This window comes from Canis lupus, chromosome 1 (genome assembly GCF_048164855.1).
Source record: "Canis lupus baileyi chromosome 1, mCanLup2.hap1, whole genome shotgun sequence".
Taxonomy (NCBI): Eukaryota; Metazoa; Chordata; class Mammalia; order Carnivora; family Canidae; genus Canis; species Canis lupus.
In genome coordinates, this window is record NC_132838.1 from 28,678,113 (window position 1) to 28,703,189 (window position 25,077).

A 25,077-nucleotide genomic window follows, 5' to 3' on the forward strand; every position below is an offset into this window, starting at 1 on the left:
CCCATTCCTGCCAGATTTCATGTTGTACTACAAAGCTGTGGTCATCAAGACAGTGTGGTACTGGCACAAAAACAGACACATAGATCAATGGAACAGAATAGAGAACCCATAAATGGACCCTGAACTTTATGGTCAACTAATATTCGATAAAGGAGGAAAGACTATCCATTGGAAGAAAGACAGTCTCTTCAATAAATGGTGCTGGGAAAATTGGACATCCACATGCAGAAGAATGAAAATAGACCACTCTCTTTCACCATACACAAAGATAAACTCAAAATGGATGAAAGATCTAAATGTGAGACAAGATTCCATCAAAATCCTAGAGGAGAACACAGGCAACAGTAACTTTTTTTTTTTTTTTTTTATGATAGTCACAGAGAGAGAAAGAGAGAGAGGCAGAGACATAGGCAGGGGAGAAGCAGACTCCATGCACCGGAAGCCCGATGTGGGATTCGATCCCGGGTCTCCAGGATCGCGCTCTGGGCCAAAGGCAGGCGCCAAACCGCTGCGCCACCCAGGGATCCCGCAACAGTAACTTTTTGAACTTGGCCTTTTTGAACTCAGCCACAGTAACTTCTTGCAAGATACATCCAAAAAGGTAAAAGAAACAAAAGCAAAAATGAACTATTGGGACTTCATCAAGATAAGAAGCTTTTGCACAGCAAAGGATACAGTCAACAAAACTAAAAGACAACCTACAGAATGGGAGAAGATATTTGCAAATGACGTATCAGATAAAGGGCTAGTTTCCAAGATCTACAAAGAACTTATTAAACTCAACACCAAAGAAGCAAATAATCCAATCATGAAATGGGCAAAAGACATGAAGAGAAATCTCACAGAGGAAGACAACTTGAAGTTTTCAACAACGGAATGGTGTGTCTTCAGAGACAGTGAATTTCCCATCAAGGAATATACCTTGTTGAGAAATTTTTAAGAAAATTTCTTCATTTGGGAAGAGACTAGAATACATGTCCTTTTACAAGCTCATGAATCTCTGGTCTGTGATTCTATTTTTAATTAAATAGTAAGCAAAGGCAAGAAAACATTTTCAGCAAAAAAAGAGAGATTGAAAAAAAGTTCAGCCTTGGGAAACTAATAGGTTTCTAAATAGAGAATTATGCAGAAAAGGAAGTATAGAATGATAAAAGACAAGATGAATAAACACAATTAGCCAGGCATGACATTGACCTTCAAGGTGAGGGTTGAGACCTTGCTCCAAAAGGTAACCAGAAGTTGGCAGAGTAACAAGAAGAGAAAGGAAACAAATCAGAAAGTGGATGTGGTGCCATAGAAGGGTGTAGATAACAACTGTTAAGACATGCCCAATGCTAAAGGTAAATCAGGCATCCAATGACTTTGAGACTGTTGCAATTTAGGTCAGAAAAGGACATAGGCTAAATCTTTGGCCATATATTTTTCTGTGATTTATGCTAATGAGTTATGGTAGAGGAGGAACAAGTAGAAGAGAAGTTGGAAACAATAGATGGAAAGGGAGGTGTGAGGTTAGCCTGCCTGAAGGTTAGGGAGAGACCTTTCCAAAGGACCTACAGAATTTACACTTTTGTTTTTAAACATTATTTCTCCATCAAGCAAAAAGGAATTATTTTCTGGAAAATAAATAATAGCTGAGCCTTTTGTACATTTGTATTCATTTAAGATTACACATTTCTTCAAGAAGAAGGTATGCTAATATTCCGACATCCTGGTCAAATTCCAAGTCAAATAATTTCATTCTCCCTACCTAAATCCTTTGCTGTTTGAGGGAAGTCATACTTCATTTTACTTCCTAAAAAGCTAATAAAACATGTCTGGAACTGTTCACACAATTGTACTATGTGGTATAATGGCATTCTTAGATTTTTTTAAAGTCCATGAACTCTTTATATCCTTCAAAAAAGACTCTTTAAATTCAAGTTTCTATCATTTGGCCAAACAGTAACATTTTGGATCTTTATTATGTTATTAATATATGTTTATAGAGCATAATGATTAGAGAATATAATTTAATATGATTATTTTTTATAGAGCAATGTGGCATCTTTCCTAAAATTACAGGATAGGAAGCAACTTCTAACTTTTCTTGTATTTTACACAGTTCTCGTTGGAATGCTTTTTGGACTTACTGTAGAAATCCAAGAAAACATCAACTTCTGCTTGCTTCTTTACTTTCCCTCTCAGCTGTCGGGTTTTTCTGCATTCTTCTTTATATTAAGGCAAGATGTAACTTGGCTTGGTTGTTGGAAAATCCTGGCATCATAGGAGGGTGGAAACTTGGCCCTAATCCAATAAACTTTCATGATAACACTCCTTTCAGCTTCATTTTGGTGGTTTAATCTGATAATCAGAAAGAAAGGAACTACTTAACGATATGTCAGTTTACTATCCAGTTTGCTTTACAGGTCTGAAGTATGAAATTCTATTACCCAGTGCTGGAATAAATGTCATATCTTGCAAAGACTAATCTAGTTCAATGAATGCACTTTTAAAATGTATAAATCTACTCGAAAACCAATCTGTTAACAAGGACATGCCTGCAGAAGGATGATTCAGTTGTATCAAGGTACTTGTCACTCAGACTTTAACCAAAAAATAAATAAATAAAAATAAAAAATAATAATAATGTGATTGGGCTGGGTGAGTGTTAGAAGCATGTAAAGTCTTGATAATAGGAAAACATTAGCCACAGATGAAAATAAGAAACTTTTTTTAAAGTTCAAGGCAAAATACTATCTAATAAGTTTTTAAGACTTTATTACTAATAAGTTTTTAAGACTTTATTACATGAGTATAAGGAGAGGAAATGTCAACTTGCCTGAAAAATTAGTATATCTTAAAAGAGATTTCATTTACTTTGGCCATTATCATTATTTTAAAATAGAAATTATGTATATTGTTCTAACTCATTCTCAAATGGTATGTGTGAAATTGGGAATATAATTCTTCTATGCTTCAAACAATGTATCTAATTTTGTATACCAATGGGGAGGAAGAGCTTTCTCTTAACTTCAGTTGCAGAAAGTGTTCTAATTTCCCACCATTTCTTATTTTCTCGCCCCAGAGTCTTCTTTTAGTTATTTGTGAATATACTGTAAAATGGTTTTGCTTATAGGAAATATTGGCCAAGTCCAACAACCTATAACTGAAAAGGAAGGTTGTTCTCTGTGTATTCTTTAATACTTTAATAGAGCACTTTAATTAATTAATTAATTTTTTAAAAATATTTTATTTATCTTACTTATTTGACAGAAAGCACAAGCAGGAGGAGTGGCAGGCAGAGGGAGAGGGAGAAGCAAGCTCACTGCTGAGCAGGGAGCCCGATGACATAAGGCTCCATCCCAGGACCCTGGGATCATGATCCAAAGCGAAGGCAGACACTTAACTGAGCCACCCTAGTGCCCCACAGCGCTTTAATTTAACTATGTCCAATTTCACATGAGAATCTGTTCCTCTATTTTTTTAATGTTTGCAAAGTCCAGCTCTAAAAAGCTGCATTTTCCTAATTATTTCAATCAGCCCTTCCCTACCACAGAAACCAGATCCATAAGTACATAGTCACATAAAAATATTATTTGATATATTGATCAGGATAACCTAGTATTCCCAGGGACTTACATTTTTTTAAATTATAGTAAATTAGGATCTCTATCCTTACTTTGTAGATGGATAATTCATTTTCCTTACCTGACTTTTCTCACTTCAACTTGACCTTGACTTGACTTTACTATTTTATTATGACTAGGTGTCAGGAATAGAAGTTATTCTTACCTTCTATCTTCCTTTCTATCTCTCTCCCTCCTTCCCTTCTTCCTTTCCTTCCTCCTTTTCTGCTTGTTACTTACGCTACTTAAGAGATTAGGAATTTAACTAAACCACTTGTTTTGGTTCACTTTTTAATTTTTTTTGTTTATTTGGTTATTGCATATTTGTGCTTTTTTTAGTAAGAAATTTGATTATATAGGCCTGTGAGAGAACTCATGTCATTTTTATTATTATATTCATAGAATAACATTTCACTTCTTATGTATTTTTTTGTAAAGATTTCATTTATTTATTCATGAGAGTCACAGATAGAGAGGTAGAGACATAGGCAGAGTAAGAAGCAGGCTCTTAATCCTGGAACCCTGGAATCATGACCTGAGCCAAAGGCAGATGCTCAACCACTGAGCCACCCAGGCATCCCTACTTCTCACATCTTTAATAATTTTATCAGAAAAATTCACTTACAGAGTACTAAATAGCTTTCCATTCCTATGGCCATTTAAAATACAAACATAAAGAATATGAGGGGTGCCTGATTGGCTCAGCCAGTTAAGTGTATGCCTTCAGCTCATGTCTTGATCTCAGGGTCCTGGGATTGAGCCCCACGTTGGGCTCCCTGCTCAGCAGGGAGTCTGCTTCTCCCTCTCCCTCTGCCCCTTCCCCTTTTGTGCTCTCTCTCTGTAACAAATAAGCAAAATCTTTTAAAAAAATATATTAAATGAATTAGATGCAATGCTTTCTAATTCTATTTTAAAGAACTGTGCAAATAATATTGATATTTTATATCGGAGTGTTTTAGGCAAAGCTAAAATATGACAATATCTGATTTCCTCTTTGAGGTCCTGAACCTCTAGTGCCTCTTGAACTTTCAAATGCTAGTATCATTTCCAAATGTTCTATTATTGAATATGACCCAATGTATCATTTCTTCTAAAGGGGTAGGATCTTTGGACTTATAACTGGACTTCCTAAAACCAAAATGCCTAAACCTAAATGTATGTTGGCATTTTGGTCACAGGAAAATCAATGAGGTTCTATACTTTGGGAAAGGGAAAACACATTCGTGCATACATTTTTTGGAAAAGATTTTATTTATTTATTCATGAGAGACAGAGAGAGAGGCAGGGAGACATATGCAGAGGGAGAAACAGGCTCCCTGCGGGAAGCCTAATGTGGAATTCAATCCTGGAACCCCAGGATCTCGATCTGCACCAAAGGCAGACACTCAACCACTGAGCCACCCAGGTGCCCATTTTTCAAGTATTTATTGAACCCTTACTATATGGCAAGCCTTTTGTTAGAAACCAGAGATACAAACTGGAAAAAGTAATGTAACACTGTAAGAAGGATACGTCTGAAGAAAACAACATTGTCATTGAATACCAACTGTTCACCCAGAATACTCTCTCCTGCCTTACTCTTGACTCCTTCCCAGTATGACTTCACTTGTGCTGTCCTCCATTCTTCCTTCACCTCCTCACTCTCCATCACCTGTTCAACTTCTATTCCTTCTTTATTTTTTAAAAAGATTTTATTTATTTATTCATGAGACACACACAGAGAGAGGCAGACACACAGGCAGAGTGAGAAGCAGGCTCCATGCAGGGAGCCCAACATGGGACTTGATCTCTGGTCTCCAGGATCCCGCCCTGGGCGGAAAGTGGCACTAAACCACTGAGCCACCAGGGCTACACCCTTATTCCGTCTTTAGATTTCAACCTCAATGTAACTCCTTTAGGAAGATCTCCAACTCCATAGACTCGGTGAGGTACACCAGCTATGAACTTGCAATTTTCCTTATAATAAATTTCAACCATTTTATTATATTACTCACTTCATGCCTGTCTTTGAAAATTTTAACACAGAAACATGTTTATTTGTTGTTATTGTTTGCTACTATATTCCTTATATCTTGCACATTTCCAGGCTTATAGTAAGGGCTCAACAAATACTTTCTGAATTAACAAATGAATAAATAGATGCAGTTCAATATTTATAAATAAAAAGGTATATTTACTTAATAAATAGGGTGAGTAAAATAGAAAACATTTTTTAAAGTAAAGATAAAAGCATGATAGGATCATGACTCCAGGGTTCTAACTTGCTCCCTGCTGCTTGGACTCCACATGCACCCTTGCATCTTTCTACAGTGTGTTATTACAACTAAGTTTTACAACTCCCTCCTTGTTACTTTCTGATTTCCTAGTTTTAGATTATAGTGCTATCAAATTATCTTGGAATGCATGGACACATACTTCTCTCTTTTTTTTTAACTAAATGGAAGTTGTTAGTAATGAAATAACAATGTACATCTTTGTTTATTTAAGACAAAAAAGAATTAGTTCTGTATATATTGTGGAATGCCTCCCTTCCTCATGCCTTAACACAGTGCATTGACTCCCTAAGACTCGTCAGAAGTGCAGAGGAGACCATTAATATTTAAAAGCAATGGTCTGGGATCCCTGAGTGGCTAAGTGGTTTAGCGCCTGTGTTGGTTCAGCCCAGGGCATGATCCGGGAGACCCAGAATCAAGTCCCACATCAGGCTCCCTGCATGGAGCCTGCTTCTCCCTCTGCCTGTGTCTCTGCCTTTCTCTGTGTGTGTGTGTGTGTGTCTCTCATGAATAAATAAATAAAATCTTTAAAAAATAAAAAAATAAAAACAATGGTCAAAACTACGAGTACTGATTATTACGTGACTATCTCACCTCTACACCCTGTTTTGTGATGCTGGGGCTGAGACTGCAAAGCACATCTCTCCTTTGCCATCTGACTCCCAGTTAGATTCAGCCAATAACAGATACTAGAGGGAGGCATGGAGGCTGGAGCTGAAGAAAGGACTGGCTTCTTATGTTTGCTTTCTGTTTTGTTGGTGTTCTCTCAGCAAAGATCTCTCACTCTGGCAGAGGCAAAGGATTCTGTGTCCTTTCAGCCTCATCATGCCACCCCCCTTCCCCCGCCCTCTTAACCACCAGCATCTAGTCAGAAAAACAGAAACTACACCAGGTTAATATAATGAAAGACTGAATGAGTGTTAAAGAACTGAAAAGCAAAAAGGGGCCACTGAGGTAAAACAGATAAGCAACCCCAGGAAGCGGCTACCACCCAAAGGCAAAAAGGAAGAAGTGGGAGTTATCAGAACTTAGAGGCCTTACAGGAAAGACTCAACAGAGCCTCTGAGGAGTGGCTGTGCCTGGCTGGTGCTGATGCCCCAGGAGATCAGAGGAGGGGGTTCACAGACCTGGGACTCAGACCTTGAAGCCGGGTGCTGCCCAGCTGGGACAGCAGGTAGAGAAGGAATCCTCAGTTTGAGCCTAGACTATGTCCACTACTGTCATTCAGGATTAGCTAAGCATATTTTGTTTGTTTGTTTGTTTGTTTGTTTGTTTGTTTGTTTTGGTACAAAGAGAAGGAAATAGGTTTTAGTAAGCAAATGCCTAAAGGGAAAGATTGGTGAGTGAAGAGCACAGCATGACATTTAATTCCTAGCTAGGTCTCTGATAAATTCAGAATCGTATGGGGAGGGAGAGACTATAAATAGGCTAAGAGATCATTTCCATGAGGGTCTTTGTAAAACACAAGGCGTGAGGAATACCTCTTAGATTTCCACATGACAAAGAGTATCATGAACTGTAGGAAATGAATGCTCCATCCCCCAATTTCTGAGAAGAACTCAGTGTCACGATAGCGTGATAAAAGCTGAATTACATATAGTGGCACTCAGCATAGAGTGTTTTTACTGCAATGCTGAAAATCAGGAAATGCAAGTGTTCAATAGGGAACAGTGTAACTCAAAAGATAGGTTCTTCCACAAATGCTAGATTCTTCTCTCATTATCGTCTACTGTACAAATGAATTTTGAAGTAACATGTTGATCACTTGGTGAATCACTACTGATATTTTCAGCTTAAAGCACAAAGTCTTGTATGAGATTCAAAAACCTTTGTAGGTTTCATTGATAATATACATTGCTGCTGTGAAATTTTGATTCAGTTAAAATATGTTAATTAAATTAGGTATTACTAATTATGCGAAATATGGGAAACACATGTCACAAATATTGAGGGTAACTTAATATCATGCCTGTATTTACAATGTCTTATTTCTTCAGGAGGCTATTCCCCATGTAGTCTGTCACACAGGGAAACGCAGAAGTCAGCCACTTCCTTGCATTAAAGCATTTGCTTTTGTATAAAAAGTGGTGTGCTAATATGTCCAAAAGGAAACACGGAAGCTGTGCCACCAAGTTCTAACCATGAGTTTCCCCTAAAATCTTTTAATCTTAAATTAGAGGAAGTAAGCCTTTATGGATTCAGAAATTTTATTAAAGAACATTAAATGTCTAATCATGCTTTGGGATATACATAAAAAGACATCAAATGGAACAGAACATTAAAAAATGTTCTGAAACATTACCACTCCATATGCTGGAGGGCATAGTGCAGTATTCCAATGAATTATCAGAAGCATGATTTCACTGCAACACATTTTATACTAACAATGATGTTTAGGCAGACAATCTGCTCAAGACTTGTGCCTGTTCAATTATTTACAATCTAAGTCTAATGTATGCTTGACACATTTATTTCTGTGAACAGCAAGTATTTTGTTGTAGAAAGACGGTGTTTGTAAGCATTGCCACATGGTCCTTGGGATAGCTGAGCACAGTAAGACAGTCATTTCTTTTTCAATTAGAAAACAAAGGAAATCCATAGAGATTTAGAGAGAAGTAGTATTGAGTTTTGTTCATTTAAAATGTGTCATGGATTTTACATTGCTTTTAACTTAAGACACAGAAGATATATGGTACAAAAAGTAATTTCCTTTTTGCATAACAAAAACTGTCTCCCTAAGAGCTGAAAGTATGCCTCAACAACACATACACACATAGGCATACACACACAGAATTCTTCAGCAAGGAGTAGAATATTTACTAGTCAAAGGCATTTTAAGACCTCTCTAGGAGCACCTGGGTGGCTCAGTGATTGAGCACCTGCCTCTGGCTTGAGTCATGGTCCTGGGGTCTTGGGATCAAGTCCCACATCAGGCTCCCCACAAGGAGCCTGCTTCTCCCTCTGCCTATATCTCTGCCTCTCTCTGTGTGTGTCTCTCATGAATAAATAAGTAAAATCTAAAAAAAAAAATCTCTAACCACTCACCAGCTAACTACGGAGCTAACAGAGTGGAGACTTTAATGGCCATGCATAACAAAATATACAAACTTTACATAATTAGTTTGGAAAGTCACCGAACAAACAAACAGCATTAGCAACAACAAACTTTGGGCTTCCAGATTTCCAGTTTGCCACATTATATTATTTTAAATGTCCAGTTTCTAATATAAAAAAAAATTAAAGACACACACAAAAAAACAGGAAAGTATGGTTCATACACAGGAAAATAGTAGTCAACAAAAACTGTCTCTGAAGAAACATGGACATTGGATGGCTTAGACAAAGACTTTAAATCCGTTTAAGGAACTAAAGGAAATTATGCTAAAGAATTAGGGCAAGTATGAAAACAGTGCCTCATCAAATAGAGAATATCAATAAATTAGTAGAAATAATAAAAAATGAACCAAATAGAAATTCTGGAGTTGAAAAGTACAATAACTAAAATGAAAATATCACTAGAAGGGATTGATATCAAATTTCAACTGACAGAAGAAAGAATCAGTGCACTTGAAGATAAATCAATTGAGATTATCCAGTTTAAGGAACATGCAGGAAAAAAGAATGAAGCTAAATAAACAGAGCCTCAGATCTGCAGGACAACATCAATTGTACCAAGATAAATATAATGGAAATACTAAAAGGAAAGGAGACAGAAAAAAGAGCAGAAGGAATATTTGAAGAAATAACTGTTTAAAACTTTCCTAATTTAATGAAAAACATTAATCTGCACATTTGAGAAGCTCAATAAACACTAAGTGGGATAAACTCAAAGAGATTAAGAGCTAGATAAATCATTGTCAAACTGTTAAAAGACAAAGATAAAGAAAGAATCTTGAAGGCATAAGAGATAAATGGTTCAATATGTACGAAGGATCCTCTGTAACATTCTGACTTCTAATCAGAACCCATGAAGTCCAGAAGATAGTGTGGTAACACATTCAAAGTGCTGAAAGAGAAAGACTGTCCAATGAGGATTCTATATCCAGCAAAACTGTCCTTCAAAAGTGAAAAAATTGAGGCACTACAGAATAAACAAAATACTAAAAATACTAAAGACAGACCTTCAAATTGAAATGAAAGAACTGCAGACAATAATTCGAACCCACATGAAACAGTAAAAGCACCAGTGGAAAAAAATATATATATGTGAATATAAAAGACAGCATTACATGCATTTTTTGGATAAGTCTTTTCTTCTCTTACTTGATTTAAAAAACAACTGTATAGCGACCCTGGGTGGCCCAGCAGTCAAGTGTCTGCCTTTGGCCCAGGGTGTGACCCTGGAGTCCCAGGATAGAGTCCTGCATCAGGCTCCCTCCATGGAGCCTGCTTCTCTCTATGCCTATGTCTCTGCCTCTCTCTCTCTCTCTCTCTTTCTCTCTCTCTCTGTGTCTCAAATGAATAAATAAATAATATATTAAAAAATTTTTAAAATAACAATTGTATGAATAACAATCATGTAACTGTGTTGATAGGCTTCTAATAGCACAATGGAAGAGGGGATGAAGCTATATTGGGGAAAATTTTTGTATAATATTGAAATTAGTTCTCTCTTAATCTAATGGTTTTAAGTTTACATGCTACTGACAATCTCTGGAAAAACTACTAAGAAAATAACAAAAAATATATATGTAATAAAAGAAACAATAAGGGAATTAAAATGTTACACAAGAATGTGCCAGTTTAACATAAAAGCAGGTAATTTGTATTAAATTTTATTAAACTTTTTGGCTTAATGTGGTAAAATTAAACCACTGAGTTCTTATTAGGTAAGATGACCACATAATTTAGTATCAAAATCGAAGTATTTTTGAGAGTGACAGAGGACATTAATTATATCAGGACAAAAGGCATAAGTCAGAATTGTTTCTGTTAAAGGATATACAATCACCTGACTTTTAAGAGAAATGTTTAGGTATTCTGAAAATTTTAGTTTGTATTATATATTTGGCTATTATCTCCTAGAGCAAATCAGGTACTATGTTTTAACATTTTGATACATTCTTATTATAAGAAATTACTTTTAATGATTTAAATAGCCACTACCACCAAAAAAATATTTTGTTTGGGATTGTATTGGCCTTATAGACCAATATGAGGAGAACATCTTATGGTTTTCATTATACAGATTTTGCATATATATTGTTAAATGTATCCCTAAGTATTTCATGCTTTTTATGCTATTGTAATCTGTATATTTTCAATCTGTTTATTGCTAATGTAAAGACAGAATTGATTTTTGTACATTGACCTTGTATTCTATAGCTTCAACAAATTCACGTATTAGTTCTGTTAGTTTTTTGTAGATTTTATTTTATCCTGTTAGACAAGACTAATATTTTAAAATATCAATGCTTACTTACTGAAGAGGCTGCAGGGACATTGTATTTGGAAATGTAAATTATTAACACCTTTTTGGAAAGCATCTATTAAAATTTAAATTAAAGTACACATGTATTTTTAGCTCGGTAATCTCACTGCTGGCAATCTATTTCATAGCCAATATAAGGATATATGTACAAAGGTGTGGATTATAGCTCTCATTTGTGATGGCAGGAAATGAAGTGGATGTAACCAATAGGTGAGTGGTTAAGTAGTACATCCCTCCATTGCTTAAGCTAGCCTGAATGGGTTTCTCTGACGAATAGGAAAAACCTCTTTCAGCAAAGGCTGTATAGTGTATCAGTAATATTCATTTCCAGATCTTATTATATATTTGCTGAAAACTCTTTTGAAGATCTATTACTGCAGAACAGTATTTATTCTCTACTCTTTCTAAAGCTTTGTCTTGCTCTTAGAATAGGTATCCATAGTCTGCAAAACAAGTATTTGTTCCTTTTGAATTTGCATAATGGATATGCGGCTACCCATTTTTTTACTCAATTGCCAGATTTTTCATAGTTTTTTCAAAAAACTTACTCATATACAGCAATGTATTTACTTAACCTACTACCTTTTTTTGAACTCTGTTTCTATCTCTCCCCCATTTTCACTTCCTTAAGGAGAAAAACAAACAAGCAAACAAAAATAAAATTATTCTGATGGGTGATGGGGTTACTAAGATTTCCACATATTTCCTTGTACTACATTCTTGCATGTGTACTTTTAGTGTTGGATGCTTTCTGAAATTATTCATTTTTCACTGTGTATCATATTAAGTGTCTATTTTTATTTCTATATACATCTTTTAACCCTTTGAAGAAACACAATACTTTTCTACTATAAGTAAAGAAGTAAAGAGATGTTATAATCAGATCTTCTGCAAGGCTGTCCAAAGTATGGATGGTTATCTTTTTAAGGCTTGACATATGAAAGGACTGACTTAGAGCAGATTCTTGGAACAACTACTATCTGGAGGACCTAGCAAACAGGAAAAAAAAAAAAGTGAAGACACAAAGAAACTAAAAAAAAAAAAAAAAAAAAAAAAAAAATCCACTTTTGCATAGTCATTAACTGCAGAGAATATGGTTTATGATCTTAAAAAGAAATCATTTGAAACACCAGATGAAGAGGGGAAGTCAGAAGTAGTGACAGATGCTTCAAATGGGGGCTGTGAGCTGGCTTTGTCAGGCTCAGGGAAGGATACACAGCATGGACTAGGAGAAAAATGCTGTTTATTTCTTTCTCTAATTTTTGAAAATCTATCATTATCACAAAACCCCTTTTTACTTTTTTCTCATTTCCTGCCTGAAATGTCCTTATTCTGCTCTCGTGTCCTGAACTACTACAACTGAACTCAGTTTCATCTTTTGCCATGAATCAAAGATTTCATGTAAGAATAAACTGAAAATTGATGATAAGGACATTCTTCAGAGATATATAACTCTCCTTCAGCAATCCTAGACTACCAAGCATTCTTATAAGTGCTCAAAATTCTTAGAACTATCTACTGGGCTAATACTCAAGGTGACCCTTCAGTCTAATTACCAAAGATATTAGCTTCTTTTCTGATATAAAGGAAATATACAACAGTAATCTTATTGAGTATTTTCATATATTTGAGATATATATATATCTCTCTATATATATATGGCCATTTTAAAAATGGGTTGTAATCATCAGCCACCACCTCTTATTTATCCTGGATAATCTTTGCTCTGACAACCCAGGGTCAATCACATAGATTCTTGTTCGTTTTTAAGGTTTTCCTGGGGGAAATTTCTTATATAATTTTTTTAGTAAAAAGTGCCTTTAAGGTTATAGTGATTTTACTCCCAATTATTTTGATGATTACAGCATCTCTACCATGTTTACGAGATTCTTCATTAATTTTGATCTTTTCTTGGAGACTATGCTTTAAATTTGCCGCATTCATTTCATTCTCAACAGATTAGATAGAGTCAAGGTTGAATTTCAGCGACTGCTATTCCTTCCTTCCTTCATAATTAATTAATTAATTAATTAATTAATTTAGAACCCAGTCAACCAGAAATGTAAAAAGGCAACATTGGGGACACCCGGGTGGCTCAGGGGTTGAGCATCTGCCTTTGGCTCAGGACATGATCCTGGAGTCCCAGGATTGAGTCCCACATCAGGCTCCCTGCATGGAGCCTGCTTCTCCCTCTGCCTGTGTCTCTGCCTCTCTCTCTCTCTCTCTCTCTCTCTCTCTGTATGTGTGTGTCTCTCATGGATAAATAAACAATATTTTTAAAAAATAAAATAAGTAAAATTTAAAAATAAAATGGCAACATTAATATAAGAATTTGAGTCAAACTTGAAAGTCTCCCTCCTCTACAAGGAGACAAGTCAGGTTTTAAAATGACTTCCAATTAATGTAATTAATTTATTTAATTTAATTAAATTCCAAATTGCCTTTGAATGTAAGCTCTAGAGGATTTTTTTTTCTTGGTAGATGATCTATACAAAAAGAAATTCACCCCTCTACAGTCAAATGTTGGGAAAAAGTCAACAATGGTATGTTTGTGTTCAAAAAAAGAATAATAAATGTCTTGAGTATTTTACAAATTAACCTCTTAGCTTAGGCCTGAGTGTTTCTAGCCAACTTCAGAAGATCTACTTCCCCCCAACCTTGGGGCCAGCGGGGGAGCTGCTGGGCAGGTTGTGATGGCACATGTTGATTTATTATTTCCCCCCACTAAGCCCAGCATACTTCTTACAGGAGCTACCCATAGCTGCAGAGAGACAGATGAATGTGCTGCACGGCCTGATGGATGCCCTGAGCCAATGCTTTAATGTGTTTCTGTGTGTGCAATCACACCTTGGAAAGACAAATCCAACTGCTTTCATACAAGGTAGTTCTCCTAATGCATTTTCTCTTTTTGTTTATATAATAATTTCCTTTGGTTGACTGGGTTTTAAATTAATTATGAATTTAGTAAAGGCTCTGAACTTTGTGTTTCTGTATTCCACACCTTATTCTGTTACTACCATTGTGATTCTACATTATGGATTTTCAAATCTCAGAGATAATCACAGCTACAATACCAGCAGCACTGTTTAGAATATTCCACCTGCAGGAAGTCAGTATGGGTAACTTTCACTTGAACATCCCAGCTCGCAGTGATCCTTAAAGATCTTTATTTTCAAATGACGTGTTAAAAGAAAAAAAACAATGGCACCTATTTTTCTTTAACTTCAGCACATCTAGAAGAGAAAAGGAAGAAGAGGAAAAAAATTATTCTGAACTCCCATCACTTGAGTATTATTATAGTTACCTCATTGTTGAAACTAGGCAAATTAGTCTGAGATCTGGAAAGAGCAATGAAGTGATTTATTCATGATTCTTATCCATGATGACTAGATTATGGAAAAAAAAAAAAAAAAGGACAAAAACCAGAGTACCAAAAATACTGTTTGGGGATAGTACAAAGAGTGCAGGCTTTAGAGCCACAAAAGCCACACATAGACACACGTCCCTTAGTAACTGAATTGTATTAACCCGGTGATATCATTACACTTCAGTATCTTCTATAAAATGGAAATGGTAACTCCTTCGTGGTTACAGAATGATGGGTGAACTCTCACACTTGATACACAGAATACATTTGGCATATTGATGCTGTTAGTGTTAGGAAAGCCTCTTTCTGTGATGATATTGACAGAGGTTAAGAACTGGACCAGGGTATTTATGACTATGTAGAAAGACTTTGGCTTCTATGGTGATGTCATAGCCATAGGAATTAAGACAAAAACTTACATATCCTTTTGAGACTTAATGAAAAAGAAAAAGCTGGGGGTGCTGAGGGCTAAACCTCAGGGGAGCTATGGTTGAACTGACACCGCTGGACCAGGTGGTTGATTAGGACAACCATCTCCTTACCCTTCCCAACCCATAAATCCTAGAACCCCATGCCTTTTTGTGTGAGCTTTCTACCTTGATGTATTGGGCAAGCAAGGATCTCCTCAAACAGGTCTTGGTTAGCATATTACCAATGACTTTCATGAAATACCACCTGTGGCCTGCCTCCTTTCCATGCCTTCCTGCCCTTTCACCACCACCAAGGAAATACTTTTAATATTTATTATGATTATGTTTTATTTCTTTAAGCAAAACACATTCCACAGGACATTCCCTTCACAAGTGGATTCAAAACCTAAGTTCCACCACTTTAAAAGTAGTCATGTGATTGTGTTTTTTCCCTTGAGGGAGTTTTACCTTTGTAAACCATACAGCAAAGGGACAAGACAGAACATGAGTCACAGTACACATGGGAACAAACAGCCAAACAGCCAGACATGAGGACAGACAGCGTCACAACAACTCCAGAGGCTGGCAGTTTCTAAAGTAGTTTTTTTTTTTTTTTTCTAGGCAAACCACAGCTACTTGTGTGGTTGCTGTGTAGCTAAAGGCCATGGTTCTCTTATCACATGATCTCAAACAGAGCTGGCATTCTTCCAGTGAGCAGGTGCTAACGGTCCCTGAAAGCCAGCTTTTAAAAGAGACTATAGAGGGATTGAAAAGACACCATCAGCTGTCATCCCAGAGTGATACACTTTGAAATCGAAAGCAACCCAGGTTTCCCAGAGACTTAGTATCAAAGTTGAACAGAGATTCCAACACACGAGCAAGACACAATTTATTCAACATTTCCCTTACTGAGTGCCCACTCTATGCCAAGTACTATGCATGTCCCTAGTTTTGTCTGTTTAAATCCCGCTGTTCCTTTAAATCTCTGAATCATCACTTAAGAAAGCCCTTCTTTCTTTCCTGGACTAGGTCAAATGTTTTTTGACAGGCCAATAATACTATGTATCTCTCCTTCATAGCTCTTACAACAGCTGAATTTTACATATATTTATGTCTTCTTTGATTAACAGCAGTCAAAAATGAATGAATGAATGAATGAATGAATGAATGAATGACACAGTTATTGGCACAGGTAGGTTCTCAAAAAGCTTCCATGTAATTAATTATAACTTAAATAGATGAAACAAGAACTTTGTAAAAGATCTTAAGGTTGAGAACATTTAAAATAGGCACAAGATAGAAGCAGTAAGTGGGGGCAGATATGACAATAGAGTGTTTGATGTTGATAGAAAGGCAAACTGGAAAATATTCACCCTTCAGAAGCTTAAATCCACCCACACTGGAAATTGTCACTAACATACCCTCGCCCAGGAATAACACATACCTTAACTGGTGAAGCTTGTCTTGTTCTTTTATACTAGAAAGAGGTGAAGGGGCAAAGAGAGGACAACATAGTTCTAACAAGTCCAGGTTGAAATACATTAGAACTTAACTGGGCAAAATGTTGAACTAATTCAGACACTATAATAGTGAGAAGTTATGTGGCTTAGATTTTAAACAGTCTGTTATCCCTTCAATATTCCAAACCTCAATCAGGAAAGCCTCTTGGCTATAAAATATTTTATATTCATTGAGAGATTGGGCAACTTTCCCTTTATTTAGTTCCACTGGTTGGCTTGTAATAAAATCTTTTGTATATTTCTCAGGAACAAAATATAACAGCTGCATCTATTTTTATGATAACTTCCTTTTCTGGATCTCATAAAGTATTGACTGTTACTTTGCAAGAATATGGAGCTATGGGCATTTTAAAAGATGAATTTTTGTTTTACCAATATGGTAAGCAGAATAATGGCCTCCATTGTCATCAATATCCTAATACCTGGACTCTGTATGTTAGTTTACATGGGATAGGGGAACTTTACAGATGTAAAGAAGGACCTTAACATTAGATGATGGCAAGATTATCTAGGTAGACCCAACCTAATTACATGAATCTTTAAAGGCAGGAACCTTTCCCAGCTAAGGTCAGCAATAGAGGGAGATGTATGGAATATACAAGACAGTGAAAGGAATGTGATTGAGGAGTCAACCCTCTGCTTCTAGTGTTGAAGATGAAGGAAGAGGGCCATGAGCTGAGCAATGTGAGCAGCCCCTGGAAGCTGGCAACAGATTCTCCCCTGGAGTCTCCAGAAAGGAGAACAGTCCTACAGCCACCTTCATTTTAGCCCGATAAAACCTATGTCAGACATCTGATCTACAGAGATATAAGATAATAAATTTGTGCTGTTTTAAAGCACCATTTGTGTAAACTTGTTATGGAAGTGATTAAAAGCGAATACAGCTAATTATCAAACGTATGCCCCCTTCTCTGTTTACATGCCTTTTTTTGGATACCTTACCTTGACTTTAATGCCCAATAATAGCATACTCTTTTAAAAGACATATTACAATTAAAATCAATACATGTAGTATCAATAATACCTGTAATTACGTTGAATCGGCCATGACACAAACAGCTTGACCAAGTTAATGCATGCACAGGCAATGACAACTACATTACAATCCCCCCCTCACTGGTGGTGAAACAGAACTGTGAGATGTACCCATCCTCTCAGAAATTTTAGAATGTGAGCAAATAGAAGCTATGAAATGTGGAATATAGGGATTGTGCTGTCCAGCTCTTCACAATCCCCACCATTCCTCACCGCCAACTCCTTATGCACACTGGCATTCCTTGCCTGGCCTCTGAGGGCCCTGGTGTAACCTTTCAATGTCTTCTTTTGTAGACAAGAAAAGCAGTTCTAAACCTAACTATTGTTTCTCTTCTCCTTCGATCAGTTTTATAAACAGCCACATGGCTAATTAAAAAAAAAAAAAAAAAAGTAAGTCTTAGTCTATGTCTGCCTTTCCTGACAGGCAACTCCAAAACTTTTAGTCCTAAATTTTGACTAAAAAACCATAAACCCTTTACCTTGGCCTCCGAGGTCCATCACAGTGTTGCTCTCTACTAAAATACACCTAAAGCCAGCATGTCTTTACCAAGAGCATTCTTCTGGTCTGGCTTTCCTCTTCTGTGTATATCTAAGTGCTAAGGTTTTGTTAGAATTGAACTAAAGATTCAGCTCCTCTATGAAACCATTATCAGCCACTGCAGTCCTCGATCGCCCCCTCTGACTCCTTGTGTCAAGTGTCTAAGGCCTCTAAATTTGCTGATGTTGCTAGCACTATGCCCTATATCATAAAAGCTGCCAGTTGTTAAGATTATGAAAATGATCGCAGACTTTTTATTGTTTCTTGACTCTGTTTTGCTCACCTCTCTATTGGCAATTTACTGATGCATTTTACTTTGCCTGAAACACTTTTTCCTTACATATAGTCTGTCCAAATCTACTCACCCTTCAAGGGTCAGCTCAGATTTCCTACTCTAAAAATTAAGCCACTCTAGCTCATGCCATCTGCACCATTTGAATTCTTAATTAGGACAACTGAGTCTGTTCTGTGCTCTATCTCTGTCTAGTTGATGCACGTAACTCATAGTTTTGCCTCCCACAAAATTTCAAACTCTTGAAGACAAGAACCTTTATCATACTTTTTGGATATTATAATTCTGTCCCTAGCACATACTTGCTTGTGTGGTCTTAGGAAAATCACTCAATCTCTAAAAGCCTCAATTACCTCATTTGCAAAATGGAGAAAATATATGAAAGGGAAACTATCGAACCGCCCAGCACATAGTAAGTCCTCATTAAATGTTTATTGCTTGCTTAATATTAGTTTATAAGCTTCTATCCCATCTCACTCCCCGCCACTGTGTCCATGTTTACATAAAGGCTACTCATTAGACTCATTTTTTCATCCCTAAACTGGTGGAAGTCTAATCTTTGGAATGGTTTGCTGCATACCACAATGACCACAACTAATGACATGCTATCCAGTGGACAGACACTCCCAGAGGTCGGTGCTTTGTTAGTGAGATATTGAAGGAAGACACTGTCATCTTTGATCTTGTACCTTATATTTTCCAACTATAATAACATCTGCCTCCTTAACAAGAGTTTTGTGAAGTTCAAATGAGATAAATTATGTGAAAGTGTTTATATGTTTTATAAGGTACCATTAACATAGATTATTATTATTCCAGTGTCCTTATTTACAATGTTGTTTCAATTAAATCACTTTCCCAAATACAATAAAAGAGGCTACAAACTATACTCAAAGGTTACCCTTTTTATTCATGCATTCCTTCTGTCATCAAGTATCTATTAATGTTCTATTATAGGCAGAGTAACTATGTTAGTCACCAAGGGGGATACAAAATTGTAATACATTTACCCTTAAAATACTTCATATTATCCTTTTTTCTTCTCACCTTTCACCTTAAGCCATCCTGTTTATCAACTGAACATTTTACATGTCTGCACATGCGGCAGGATGGGGTGGAGAAAGGAGCTGAGTAGGTGACATTGAAGGGGACTGTATGAACAGCTCTGTTGTACCATGTGAACCACAAGGACTGTATTTATAGTGTAGTGAATCTTCTAGAGATGAAAAGTCTCAGCCCCAGAAAGCAATGCCAAATTATGAAAAATCCGGAGGCAGAAGAAAACCACCAAAGGGTATTCTTTAAAAAAAAAAAAAAAAAAAAAAAAAGCAGCAAACCTAAAGACTCTGACCACATATCATTATGACTCATAGTAAAATGGTCCTTGGTGATTCACTGCTACTTATATTTTTTAAGCATGATAATTATCTTTACTGCTTAAATTAAGTTTTCTTATTTCCAAAAACAATTTTTTAAAACCTTTGAGGCTTTGTTGGATTTATATTCCATTGTTTAATGTAAATAAGATTAAATATTCTGGGCCTTTCAAGTCTAACATGAAACTTGGTTACACTTTTGTAATACAGGATGCATTTGGAGTTTCCATCCTAGATCATTTTTTGAAAGAATAAAAAGATATTTTTAAATTGTAAGTTAGCTATGAAGTAGAATTCCAAAAATATATGTTATAAAAATGCTATTTCAATGTATTCAAACATTGAGCACTTAAAGATAAGCAAAGGAAGAGAGAGCAAGAGGGAGGGAAAAATCTAGGAGATATTTTCACTGTCTATACTTAAACAAGTATTAACCTACTTCAAAACCAATATCAGTCTCAGAGTGAATGCGTTTTGACATGTGCATGATTATGGTTACATTTTAAGTGAAAATGGCCTGGCCTGAGGCCGAAAATCTTCTGAGATACTAACCACTTCAGATATTCTTACTGCATTTGTTCACTAACAAGTGAATTAATGTGATGGGTAAATTAGATGCAACTGAGCTCTCCATTAAGTAATTGAATTTATATATTTTTTAATGCCTGATCACCTGTGAACAAAGAAATAATCTGAAATGCTCTAAACAATAGCAAAATCATATCCTCCAAAGATCAATTTACCTCCCAAGCTTTCCTTATTCTCTCTTGTGGTTCTCTACATCTTCCATGGTACTTGGCACACCATAGTTCGTTGTTTGATATGCTTTTTTTATACATACATATTGTAATGAATTAATTGAAAAATAAACCACACTGAGAGAGAAACTATATTTTCTCTTTCTACATATGTATTTTAACAATCTAATCTGGTTTAGTGAGCAGAAAAATAGTTTGCCAAAAAATTCATTATTTAATTAACTAGCACTGCTAATTTACACCATGTGCTTAACCAAGTCACTTACTCCTCTGTTTCCTCATGTTTGATTGTTTAATAATTCTTTTATTATTTGTGAAATAGGGCTGTCTTTTCTGACTTTACAAATGCATGAAGATATTCTTTGTACCTGCAAACCTAGGCAGGAATACATAATCAGAAGTTTGTATGATGTCACAAACTCTTTAAAAGGCTAGTGTCCAAGCACGTGAAAATACTGAAACAAGACTTAGAGACGCCTGGATGGCTCAGTAGTTGAATGTCTGTCTGCCTTTGGCTCAGGGCATGATCCTGGGGTCCTGGGATCAAATCCCACATCAGGCTCCCTGCATGGAGCCTACGTCTCCCTCTGCCTGTGTCTCTGCCTCTCTCTCTTTGTGTCCCTCATGAATAAATAAAATCTTTAAAAAAATGAGACTTATACCCATACCTACTCACAGAATCCCATAAAATTTTAGAAAAGCATGTATTCATATTATCTTGTGTGTCTGAAACACATTTGAAAGAGTGGCTGAGATACTTAGGAACTATCATATTATGAGTATTAATTCTATATTTGACCCTAATTATGATTTTTAGAACTTTTATTTTCTCTTAAACCTCTGTATTTAAAGAAAGCTACTGAGAAGACAACTGATCCATGCTAGTAATAAATACACATTTTTAATACAAAGTCTTTTCAAATACCTTCAACCTAGTCAATGAACTGATGAGTTTAGTGATATTCCTGATCATATTTTTCAGATTCTACAAATAGGCAGAGGACCAGGTGATAAAAAGGCATCAATTAGTTCAATATACACATAGGGGCATTGCTCAAGAGAAATAGATGCAACTAGAAGGAATGACACATGCACGAAACTCTAAGTAGGCTAGTAGTTCTACGAGTGAACACTATCAACATTACATAATTAGGCACCAAACTGCTTCTTTATTAATTCTTCAATAAATACATATCACTACTTTAACAAGTACCAAACACTATTTCCAGCACATCACTTATAACTCTTTTAGTTGTCCTAAGATGTTTTGAGGCAGGCATCATTATTGTTCTTATTTTACAAATGAAGAAGCTGGGATACACAGAAGTCAGAGCCCAAGATCCACAAAGCTAGTAGGTAAGTGAACGGCCTGGGATCCGCACACAGCGTTCTGGATTTTAAGTCTGGATTTTTGATCAATATAATTTACTGAGCTTTTCTTTGCAAACTACTGCCTCCAAAGTAAACCAAAGCTACTACCTTTAGTTGATATTTATTGGGGCAAAAGGGCTTTAGTGAATGAAACAAACTGGAAGTATCTTTGCAGCTTGCTCTGCAACTTTGAAGTTGGGTACCAGTCAGCAAGCTTTGGGAACCCCACTTTCTCCCTTCATCAGGAAAATAGGAAGGAAGACTTAATACTCTGAGAAAGAGGCTATGAGAATTAGAGATAATACAGTAAAGTGCCACGGAAAGTAATCTGTAATCAAGAGGTTAATAATAATAATGTGAGCAATTATTATTATCTCATTAGCTTTAAAGCACACCTCAAGCTGGTGGGACAAAAGGAATGTTCTAGAACCTGGGTCTTCAGATTTCTGATGTAGCCTGTCCAAATGCTCACTGTTAGTCTTTTCCTTTATAGGTATAAGGGGTAAATTAAATAATGAACACTCGTTGATTATCACCATCATACTCCATTTTTCAGCCCAATTGTGAAAATAATTTTGCAGTGCTGCAGGAGAACAAAGCAATTTGGTCTTTCTGATTAAGGAACTCTACTGACACTTCATCAGGATTAAATTCACTCTGGAAAGCAGATGTTATTATATCAAAACCACAAAATGTTATCAGGGTGGTTCCCTCAGGAGACACTTACTGGCAAAAATTTCTGACACTATCAAAAAATTTAATATTTTTCTCCTTAAAAGAGTTTATGGTAGAAAATTTTAGAAAGTACAAAGGGAATGAAAAACAGTAAAAAAAAGAAAAAGAAGAAAGAAGAAAGAAAGAAAGAAAGAAAGAAAGAAAGAAAGAAAGAAAGAAAGAAAGAAAGAAAGAAGAAAGACAAAAATATCTCCAGAAATGCCATCACTGAGAAAAGCACAGGCCTGTGGGGAAAAAATGGAACTGTTCTGAAGTATATGCAATATTTGTAATTTGCATTTTACTTCTATAATAGACATTGTTTCATGTCATTAAACATTCTTGTAAAACATCATCTTAAAAGGCTATGTGGAATTCTATTAAATGGATACAAAATAACTTAGTTAACTGAACATATGGTTGTTTACAATTTCTTTACTATTATGACCAGTATTGCTATGAAGATTCCTGTGCACAGATATAGTTAAGATAAAATTCTGGAAGTGGAATCACTTGGTCAAGGTGTTAAATATTTTTGATGCTTGCCACAGTGCTTCTGGCAGTGAATTAATTTGACCAGCAAATAAAAAACAATCTTTGTCCATTTGTTACTATTTTTCTTTAAATTACATCTTGCTAGCCTTTTAAAACCTAAAATTTCTTTGCTTACTAATGATACCCAAATTTTAAAAGATATTTGTCTTTCATTTTATACTCTTCTCTTGTGAAAAGCCCATTCACATATTTAATCACTGTTATATGGGACACTTTTTATTATTTATTTCTGTGTACTCTTTATGTAATAGTCCTTTGCTATAAAAAACAGCAGTATTTTTTTAGTCTCTTTTCTTTGGTTTTTAGTTTTTAATGTTTTTACCAAAAACCCCTTCACGTTTTCATTTTTACATAATTTGATCTGCTACCTTTGGCACCAAGCTTGGAAATGCTTATTCGACCCAGAGACTGAAAAGATATTAACGGTTCTCTGGCACTTAAAGGTTTTAGTTTTAACATTTAAGAACATATTGTTTCTGAGATCTGTTTTTGGATCTTCCTAGGGGTGGAATATCTACATACGTAAAGACTTCTGTATAAAAGGATATACATAATATACATTTTATATTCTCTCCCTCAAATAATTAGCCATTTGCTATAACACCATGTATTGAATTACTATCCTTTCCCCCAGTGATTTGAAATGCCACTTTGTTCACATACTACTTTCTTGTTTCCAGTTCTGTTTATGGACTTTTCAGAGTGTTGCTCTGTTCAATCATTCCTATACCAATTCACTTATTTTGATTATAGTGGTTTAATATTACTTCTTAAAAATCCATAGAACAACCCTCTCTCATTGCTTTTCATTTTCTAAAATTTCTTAGCAAATCTCACTCAGATTTTCTTCCAAATAAGTTTAAAATTTATTTTGACATACTTCTATACCTAAGGATCCATAATTTGTCTCTTAGTGATCTAGTAAGACACTGTTCTTTCACAAATGCTTAAAATTGCAGTACTTTTCAACTGGTAGAAGAAAACAAAGTTGGAGATTATAGAACACAATACTAGAGAAAGCTGTGAATTACTTTTCCCATGTCTTCAATTTTAAGGTACCCTTCAGATGAAGATATACATGAAAACAAGGTGTTGGACTCACTTCTACTTCATCATTAAGCTTTGATTTTCCCCACAATATTTCTGAAAGCCTGACCTATGTGATTCAGGCCCAAAATCATGGCATGTTTAAAATAGTGTAATTTGAAACTAAGAATAAAGTGGGGGTTTTTTTACTTAAAAATTATGAAAGAACATATGAGTTCTATGCTTCCTTTAAGATTCAGATCACATTCACTTTCTTACAGGAAGTCTTTCATTCTCTCTAGACATTGGAGTCATGTCATCTCTTTACTGAGAACTGCTATCAGACTGTCTCTTGATATATGCACTGCTTTTTACTGTTGAGGATGTGTGTACGTGTGTGTGTACGTGTGTATGTTTGGTGCTGGATGGATCCAATCTCTACAGTAGACTGCAAACACTCTATCAAACCAGTGTCCCAAAGCCAAGACGCTCAAAATGTGACCTTTGAGGGTCATTTCCTATCCTGCCATTCAATGTTTGTGTTTTCATTTCCTCAGTGCCTCATAGTCTGGCACTAGTATTTGAGTATTATTAATTCTACTTGATTTAAAATATCATAGCTCTTACAATTAACTTACACTGGTTGGCATTATGTTGGTGTATAGATCATCTAGGGTTTTTTACTGTGAAGATTTTTTTAAAGGACTTCTGAGGGAAAATTATGGTATAAGGCAGGATTGAATAATCTCTCTTCTAAACATCCTAGGAAAAGCAAATAAAATTGAACTATAAAGTTAGAAAAGGGG

General features: G+C 35.7%; 1 long non-coding RNA gene across 6 annotated transcripts in view; it reads right to left on the minus strand.

Moving 5' to 3' along the window:
- Window positions 1–25,077, minus strand: part of LOC140632426 (uncharacterized) — a 62,414-nt gene that overhangs the window by 14,324 nt on the left and 23,013 nt on the right. For 4 of the 6 annotated variants that reach the window (XR_012029989.1, XR_012030001.1, XR_012030009.1 and 1 more), the window contains exon 3: window positions 2,130–2,340. This is a non-coding gene — a long non-coding RNA (uncharacterized lncRNA). Of the gene's footprint in view, window positions 1–383; window positions 2,341–14,383; window positions 14,543–25,077 lie in introns of those variants that run through there. The other 2 variants (XR_012030010.1, XR_012029979.1) reach the window with 2 other exon arrangements.